Source organism: Antechinus flavipes, chromosome X (genome assembly GCF_016432865.1).
Source record: "Antechinus flavipes isolate AdamAnt ecotype Samford, QLD, Australia chromosome X, AdamAnt_v2, whole genome shotgun sequence".
Lineage (NCBI taxonomy): Eukaryota > Metazoa > Chordata > Mammalia > Dasyuromorphia > Dasyuridae > Antechinus > Antechinus flavipes.
The window spans coordinates 32,077,605-32,086,790 of record NC_067404.1 but is presented as its reverse complement, the minus strand read 5'-3'; the positions used below and the strand labels follow the sequence as shown (position 1 = coordinate 32,086,790).

Here is a 9,186-nt window from a genome sequence, read left to right as displayed (position 1 = left end):
GAAGAAAATGGCAGAAGACATCTTGGTTATGTAAAGTAAAAAGGGAAGACACTCTCAGCAACTGGTCTTTGAAATTTTCAGTAAAATAGGAGGTGAACTAAGAGAATGGGGGGAGGAAGAGCCATGGTCAGTCAGTCAGGAAACATTTATTAAGCACCTATCAGGAACTGTGCTAAGCCATGGAAGATTTGGGGAGGGATGAAAAGGTTTGGAAGAACCACTTTGGTGAAAGTGAGTTTATTGGAGAAGATCGCCTTGTAAGGGTGCATTTGAAGCTACATAACAAATTTGTAGTGGATCCTCGAAATGGTTTCATGATTTTCTCCACCTTTCTTCTGCAACATAGAAGTAGAAGGAAAGGCAGTGGGTGCTAGAAGTGATACAAGACTGAGGCTTTGCAAGGTAAGATCAGAAATATAAAAAAGGGGGGCAAGGGAGTCCAGGGAAGAGCACAGACTCGACATCCTAAACTCAATATTAACAGAATTTATTTTCTTTTTTCTCTCTCCCCTCAAAAATGTCAGGGATGTCATCATCACACTCACCCAGGCTCCCAATCTAGGAGTCATCCTTGATCCCTTACTCTCTTATCCTCCATATCTAATTTGCTGCCAAGGCCTGTTGATTTTACCTTTACAACATCTCTCGATCGCTTTGATCTCCTCTGATGCTGTTCCCATCTTGGTACAGGCCTTCCTCACCTCAGGCCTGGATTGTTGCAGTAGCTTCTGGGGAAGGTCTGCCTGCTTCAAGTTGCTCCCCACTGCAGTCGATGTTCCATTCAGCTTTCAAAATAATCTTCCTAAAGTTGATCTTCTATTCAATCAATTCCAGCAGCTCTCCATCATTTTCAGGATCTCTTTATTTGGTGCTCACAGCCCTGCATAATCTGTTCCCCCTCCACTCCCTCCTTTCCAGGCTACTTACATCTTCCTCCCTGCCATAGACTCCTCGATCCAGTCTCACGGGCCTGCTGGCTGTTCTAGGAACATCTCCCAACTCTGGACATTTGCACTGGCTGTCTTCCATGCCTGGAATGCTCTCCTGACATCTCATCTCCTGGCCTTGTTGGCTTCCTTCAAATCCTAGTTAAAATTTCACCTTCTGTTGGAAGCCTTTCTTGATTCCTCAATTCTAGTGCCTTCCTTCTCCAATTTCTCCTGCATAGACAGCTTGTTTGTACACATTTGTTAGCACATTGTCTCCCCATTCAGCAGTGAGTTCCTTGAGAGTGGAGAGTAGCTTTCTTTTTTTTTGGGCTGAGGTAATTGGGATTAAGTGACTTGCCTAGAGTCACACAGCCAGGAAGTGTTAAGTGTCTGAAGTCACATCTGAACTCAGGTCCCCCTGAGGTCAGGGCTGTTGCTCTATCTACTGCGCCACCTAGCTGCCCCGAGAGAGTAGCTTTTGTCTTTGTTTCAAGCACTTAATAGAGTTTTTTGACTATATGACTATTGAAAGAAAAGCAGAAGTTAGAGCTGAACAACGGAGTACTGTAACTATATATGACAACCTGTGCCATATATAGTCCTAGAAGACAATTAGTGCTATCCAGCACTTACAAAACATGATGACACTTGGGTCAAGAGAGAGCCCTAGAAAAGGTACAAAACAGATTCTCTTAGCTCAAGATAGTAGCAGATGTGAAATGAATTATGAGACTCGTGACTGATGTATTCATAGATATGGTATCAAATCATTCTGGATAATTGAATTCTAGAGTGGGCAAGAACATTGAGATCCCCTGTTTCAATCCCTCATAAAGAAGGGAACTGAGTCTTGGAGTAGTAAAGTAACATGTGTGAGGTTTTACAGTTTCTTGTAGAATTGTATAGATAGAACTAGTATTAGAACTCAAGTCTCTAGGATTTGTAGCCATTTTGGCTACACCTTGCTGACTTTTGAAACACTTATTCATAGAAGGAGAAAACAAGATGCTCCTTCTCTGTCTTTTACCCTGCTCCAACCACATGGTGCTAAGTTCTGGGCACCATGTTTTGAAAAATGAGCTTCCAGGAGAGGGTTAAGACAGCGGTGAAAGGCTTTGCATCCATGCATCCAAACATTTGAAGGAACTGGAAATTTTCTATTTAGAGAAAAGAAGACTCAAGGAGAATATGATAATCGTGTGTTTAGTCCCAGAGGTCAGAACTAGGAACCTTGGAAGGTAGACCTTGCAAAGGGTGAATTCAGGTGGAATGTGAGGAAAACCTTTCCAAAGTACAATATGGCGCCCCTCCTTGGAGGTGTCCCAACAGGGCTGGACAACCACCAGCTATGTATGTTAGAGTGGGAATTCCTCACGTGTCTATGTTGTACGCGATGGCTGCTGAGATCTTTGTCCAACTCTGAAATTCTGTGATTTTGTGATTGTGTATATGTGCAATTGTGATTGTGTAAAATTAGCCATAAGTGATGGCAGAAGATAGGAATAATATGAGAGCATCATTTCAGCTGATATATATCAATTGGCTAGTCAATAAGTGAATGTCTTAAGTGCCTACTGGGCGCCAGGCACTGTGCTAAGCGCAGAGGATAAGAGGAAAAGGCAAGACAGAGCAGTGGATAGATCATAGGGCCCAGAGTTGAAAACCATCCTCAAGGATGTGAGCTGGGTAAGTCACTTCATCTTATTTGCCTCGGTTTCTTCATCTACAAAATGAGCTGGAGAAAGAAATAGTAAATGGATCTGGATCTTTGACCAGAAAAGCCCAAATGGGGTCATGAAGAGTTGGACACAGCAAAAATTAAAAAAAGTTGAACAACAATAACATTGCTCTCAAGGATTCTACGGTCTAAAGGGGAAGATGAGTACATGAATAATGTAAATAGAAGTTTGTCATATATACAATAGAGAGAAGGAAAACTTATTGTCATTAGCAAGCAGATAGGCGAGCAGGAAAGGCCTCTTGCAAAAGACATCTTACTTGGGCATCTCCAACCGTGAACCAGAAAGCTTTCACAATTGCCAAGAGGGGTGCAAACCTTTCTCTGTGTTTGACTTCTGACCAGGATTTGGTCTGATTGAAATCGCGATAGTCCATGAAGTCCACAGTGCGTTCCTAGTAGATACAAATAATGGTACCAAAAATGCTCCCACGAGCTTCAACCCTATGTTTGTGGCATTTGGACCGAGTCCCCATTTGCCTATTGCTTTCTACTTTGGAGACACGGATTGTTGAGGCACAAGACACCCCGACAATGTTAGCGTCCCCGGGTCGATGTCCCGGCTATGGCGAAAGAATTGGCAAACTCAGTTTGTCTCCAAATTAAGGGGTGAAGATTTATTATGCTGCTAACAGTGGGCTGAGTTCCAAAAGAAGTTAGCAAAGAACCAGGAGCAAGAATAGAAATGTATAGGAAACAGATTCTTCCTGCCACTGATATGCTAATTTTATGGCTTAGTGGTTTCTACCTATTGAGGAGTGGTCTTAGAAATGGAGTTGAGGAGTGGTCTGGTATGTACCCCATTATTGCCTCAGAAACTTTATTACTGACCTCCAGCAATGTTTGTGAACTACAGCACTCCCAAGGCCAGGTGGCCTTAGGGTTATTGCTACATCCCTCTCTAGGAACTATACCACCCCAGAGGGATGGAGAAGACTAGAAGCACCAGTGTTTGAGTCTATCGCTTGGCTGGGAAAGCTTCTGAAAGAAACTTGCTTCCTCATTATGGCCTTGGCTCCCTGGAGCTCTGAGAGGAACAAGGGCTGTCATGTTTCTTAGTTGGCGTAAGAAACAAAATCTCTTACCAAGAACTCCACTGACTCATTGATGAATGTAGGAAAGAGTTATTTTACATTTTTACAAGAATGGGTGCCTAAGTGAGTAGACACACCTTTGAAACTCCCAAGACAGTATTTTATTTCCTATCCTGAAGCACAAGTCTCTTCCCTGATTCCCTATTAATTGGATGATACAGAAGCTATAAAACCTGAATCTTTTCCTACTTAGCCAGTCCCTGCACCCAAGGAGCTTCCATTCGAGAAGGAGGAAGGAATATTTTCTTTCACATCTCAGCCCATCACCCCTGATTACCAAAGCTCCCAAAGAGCTTCCATTTGGGAGGAGAAAAACCTCCACCTTTGCTTATTCTCTGATGTCCTCGTGGTTTTCAGTTTTCTAATTTAAGTTTCATTTCGCCAATTGAATTTTCCTAACTGTGGAAACTAAATAAATCCCCATCCGTTTCTCACATCAGGAACTCCAGCAAGAGGATAGAATTCTGCTCAGCAATCTTGAAAGGAACACACAGGACAGAGAACAGAAACCTATACCTGCTCCTAGCCCTAGAAATGGAAAGATCCGGCACCAAAATAGCTCCACAGAGTGGTCAGACTCCATAAAGACACTACTGGGAAACTATTGGAGCCCATTGGAGGATGGGGTTAGTTGGACCCCCTGGGGATGGATGAGGATGTTGTGGCGCTCAGGAAACTCTAGCGAGACAGAACAAAGTCAGGCAGGAGTACCGGACCCGCCAGTCAATGTGCATTTATTAAGCACTTAATATGGGCCAGGAAATATGTTAAGTGTCGGTATTAACATAGAAAAGGCAAACTTCTCTGTCTTCCAGGATCTCCATTTGAATGCGGAGGCAACTTGCAAAGAACTTTACATTTAAAATAGGCTAAGTAGATGGAAAGGAATTTCCTGGGGGAAGGTACGGGGTGGGGTGGGGGCGGTGGAGGGTGGAGTTAAAAGTCGAATTGAGTCTTGGGGGAAGTCAGAGAAGGTAAGAAGCAGAGATTGGGGGGCAGCTGTTGGAGGCACGTGGATGGCTGGTCCAAAGACCCTCTTCCATGGAGTTCGGAGGTAGCATTTCACGTGCGTGGAACAGGCAGGAGGCCAGTGGAGCTGAGGGCATGGAGGCGAGTGGTAGAGAAGATGGCAAAGCTGGGAGGGGGTTAGTTTTCATTCAAGATGGAGGACTTTGTCTATGCGACCGTGACCAGAGAGCTTTGAGCGTCCCAAGACTGTGAAGTCAGGCCCCCAGGAGCCGGGCTGTCCTCGGGAAACTGAGGAGGGAGGAGAGTCCAGAGTGGGAAGATTTTTTTGCCCTTTTGTCTTGAGAGTCTGAGTTTACACGTGAGTAGATTGGCACATTTTGTGGTACTGTTTCTCGGGTTTTTACTATGCTTTTTACCAAGCGTTTAGCCGCGGCCTTGAGCTGTGGGTGACTGAAAGATGCTGCCTTCGGAAAGAACAGACGTGACCTCGAGGAGGAAGCCGGAATTGAGGTGAGGAGCCCGACACCCGATTTTAAGGCCCCAGTAACTGTGGTGGGTGGGGAACGGCTATTCCCAGATGGAGGGTTAGAAAGATAGGGACCTCAGAGGCCGTCGAGTTCAACCACTTCCACTTTCTTCCTCATTTGCCAGATGAGGAAACTGAGACCAGAGACTTGCAGAAAGTTCCATCCGTAGTGCTGGGTGGTATTTGAAGCTGGGGGTGGGGGAGAGGCCCTCTAAGCCAGGGATCTCGACACTATTATCGGGCTTGCTCGGACACCTGTTACACCTGAATATCCAGCTACACCTGCCCAGTTGTACCCATGGTAACAGTTCTGTTGGTTCATGGGGGAAGACAGCGATTTCCCCCGGGTGGCTTCGTTCCTGGTCCAGAGCTCGGCCCCGGGCCAGCGGTCCGCTCGGTGCCATTCTCCCTTTGTGAAAAGATAGCGACGGGCTTGGGTTGGGTTTCCTGCCATTCTTTGCCCCTGTCTGAGCAGTCCGCGGTCTCCGTTTGGCTGCGGGGTGGTTTGCGTAGAGCAGCTCCTCTGTGGACGTGGGTGGCCCGAGAGAGCTGGCCCTCCTTGGGGCCGACAACAAGTGTCGCCGGCTGTTGTGGTTGGTCTGTTTGTGCTGGGAACGGGCGGGGCGGCGGGGCATCGGGAGGAGGGAACTACGGGGGGTGGCGAGGGGGGAGACGGTGGAACAGGAAGGAGTTTGCACACATTTCTGCCTCCCTCCGCATTTCGCCTACTGCCGAGGCTGTCTAGGACTGTCTCTTTCCAGAGCCTGCAGAGGCGCGCGCGCGCGCACGCACGCTCTCCTCCGCCCTCCCCCGGGCCGGTGCGCGCGCACAGACACCCGCACGCTCCCTCTCCCTCCACCCGGCTCAGTGGGTCTCTTCTTCCAAGATGACAGGACGGAGGAGGCCAGGCTGCTGGAATCAGCTGGTATGTAGGGGAGCACTCCGGCCGGCCGGGCCTCACCCAGCGGCTGTCCGCCGCTCCCCCCCGACTCTCCCCTTCCCCGGGCAGGCTGCTCAGCGGCCGGGCTGCCCTCTCCCCACTGCTCCCCTTCCCAGGGCAGGCTGCTCAGCGGCCGGGCTGCTCTCCGCGCTTTGCGGCGGCTCTGCGCCGCCGGGCTGCTCTCCGCGCCCTGGCTCGCCCTGGGCTGGCAGAGCGCTCCCGCTCCTGCTCTAGCTCCCGGCGGGGAAGGAAGCGATCCGGAGGCGCCCAGGGGCTGGGGAAAGGGGGGAAGGCAAAGAGAGGCGTTGGAGCAGCTGCAGGTGAGCCCCGTGGGTGGGCGGCCGGCTGGAAAGGCGCTCTGGCCCGCCTGGGGACGGGGGCGCCCTTGCCCAACTTCGCCCCGATGGGCGGCGGCGGCGGCGGGAGCTTTGGCCGTGGGGCGGCCACCGGGCCGGCCGGCGGGGAGGAAGGGAGGGAGGCCGGTGTGCGCCCAGCGTGCCCGCTCGTACCCGGCTCCTGCTTCCATTCCTTAGAACGGCCGACGAGGCCGGCAGAGGGCACGCCCCCTCGGGGCTTGCTTGGGCGAGTTCTCCTCGATACCCCCCCCTCACCCTCATCGCTACCCCTACCCCTCACCTTGTCGGGCCGTGTCGGCCCTGCCCAGCCCAGCCCAGTCCAGCCCAGCCCAGCGTCCGGCGATGGCGCACTGAGGGGCGGGATGGGGGGGGGGGACGGCCCGGGGAAAGAGGGCGCTCTGAGGCTGGCCAGGAAGGGGACCTTGAAGATGGCGGGGTGGAAGGGGGCGGGAGTGGCGGGGCCTGGCCCTTTGGGCCTGGCCGCTCCATCCCCCCCTTCCCTAATTCCCGCGGATGGCCCTGGCTGAGACTGAAGTTTTTGCTCTTCCACTCACCCGGAGTTTTTTTCCCTCGCCACCTAGCTCATTTATCCCTTCCCTCCCATTCTCCTCCTTCTCTGAGTAGCTTTCCTTGATTTCTGTGTGGATGGGTGTATTGGGGAGCTGGAAGGTGTGTGTGTGTGTGTGTGTGTGTGTGTGTGTGTGTGTGTGTGTGTGTGTGTGTATGTTGAGGGGGAGAGATCTATATGAAAGCTGTGTGCTTAAATGTGCACGTATGCATGCTTATATGTATGTTTGCATGCATGCCTTCTGTGGGTCTTATTCCAATGGTTGTCCAGCTAAACTGGGAAGGCTACCTTTTCCACCTTTTCCACCTTTTCCACCTTTTCCACCTTTTCCACCATATGGAGGAGGGGGGAACTGGCCCAGGGAGGGTTCTCTTAGTTTTTCATTCCCTTACTGGGGGCTGCGAGGCTGGGGGCAGGGATGGGAGCAGTGTCTTTCCTGCAGCTGCTTATTTCAGCCCTCAACCTTCCTTTCCCTCCCCCACCCTAAGCCTCTGCTGCCCGGTTCCTTAGCAAATTTCGAAGGGGGAACAGCAGTTATTGGCTCTTCAATGACTCACAGACTGACCAATTAGTTTATTAGAAAAAGGTGATGTAGAATGCCTCCCATTTGTTACCTGGAGTCTGTTTTCCAGGTTGTCATTCAGGTCTGAAAGCCAAGAAAACAAGAGGTTTCATCCCAGCTCGGATGCCATTTTTGTTCTGTGACTTGGGGGCAGTTGTTGAGACCTGCCCTTTCTGGGGGGACCATTTATGTAATGAGATGATAATTTCTCCTCAAATATTGTGAAATTTAACTTTATTCTTGAAGACACAGTCTAGTTCAGAGGACAGAAAATTGACTTTCTATTCGGGCTCCTCAGTCTCTAGTTGGAAGGAACCTCACAGGCCACCTGGTACAACTCTTTTATTTTACAGATGAAGAAACCGAAGTGAAATGACCTGTTCAGGGTCTCAAGTAACCTGCATTCAAGCATTACAGATATGATTTAAATCCAAGTCTTCCCATTCCAGAATTCGTATCGATTCCTTTACAAGATGGAGGACCTGGGATCAAATCCTTCCTCTCGTTCTTTATTGCCTGTCTGACCTTGAGCCAATTCCTTCCCTTCCTTGGGTTTCGGTTTTCCGCTCTGTAAAATGAGGGGGCTGGACTCCATGGCCTCTGAGGTCCTTCCCCATTTGAGATCAAGGACCCTATGGGTCACCCTGGGCAGGTCACATCATCTTCCTGGGCCTCGGTTTCCCCCTCTGTAAACCGAGAAGGTTAGACTCCATGGCCTCTGAGGTCCTTCCCAGCCTCTAGACCTAGGAGTCTCAGTCTGGAGCCAGTTCTGTACATAGGGAAAGAAAGTTGCTTATATAACGATTAAAGCCGGAACACTGGCAAGATAAAAAACATTGCTCGCCATTATTGGTCTTCCAGGCACCAAATATATTCGTCCCCTCCTTGGTGTGAGAAGCTTGGTTTTCTTAAAGGTAACAGAAGCAGGGGAAGGCAGGACTGGGGAACTTTAGGATTCATTCTGGGGAATGCTGTTCAGTTTCAGTCATAGCCTAAATGATTTTAAGGTGCTCTATCGTGGCTTAACTGAGTCAGTCATTTGGAAATGTAGCCTCGCCCATTTTTAACCCATGTGGGGGCAGCCACCTCATTTGTATTAGGAAGCGGCATAAGTAGTTTTTTGGCACGCACACTTTAGGCATCTTTAGCATGTAGTTATAATGAGTCACAACGTTTATTGAGCTCCAAACCGATTTGTCTGCAGCTTTAGTCTTGGCTTTTGGTGGGGGGAAAGGGCGTCTGTCTTATCTGCTTGGAGCACAGAAGATTCGCTGGTAGGAGAGCGCATGGGCAGGGGAAATGGGAGAGTTCAGTGTCCCTTGTACTTGCTCTTCTGGCTGGGTTCCTCATACAAGTCTTGCCTTGGGCTGACACATCACACGAGTCCACCTCTGGAAAGTCCTGACACTAAGTCGGAGTGACTCAGTTACTTCATGAATATGAGCAGTGTAAATTGATTTAGATGAAATTGGTTTAGTGAAGCCTTCTTCCGAGTACGCAGCAG

The 9,186-nt window shown here is 49.6% G+C and overlaps 1 protein-coding gene across 2 annotated transcripts in view; it reads left to right on the top strand.

Annotated features, from left to right (window-relative positions):
• The first annotated feature begins 5,741 nt into the window (after nt 1–5,741).
• MID2 (midline 2) overlaps nt 5,742–9,186 on the top strand; it is a 98,743-nt gene continuing 95,298 nt past the window's right edge. The window contains exon 1 of one of the 2 annotated variants that reach the window (XM_051967793.1): nt 5,742–6,181. The gene's annotated coding sequence lies outside the window, so the exon portion shown is untranslated. The remainder of the gene's footprint in view (nt 6,182–9,186) is intronic. The other variant, XM_051967794.1, reaches the window with a different exon arrangement.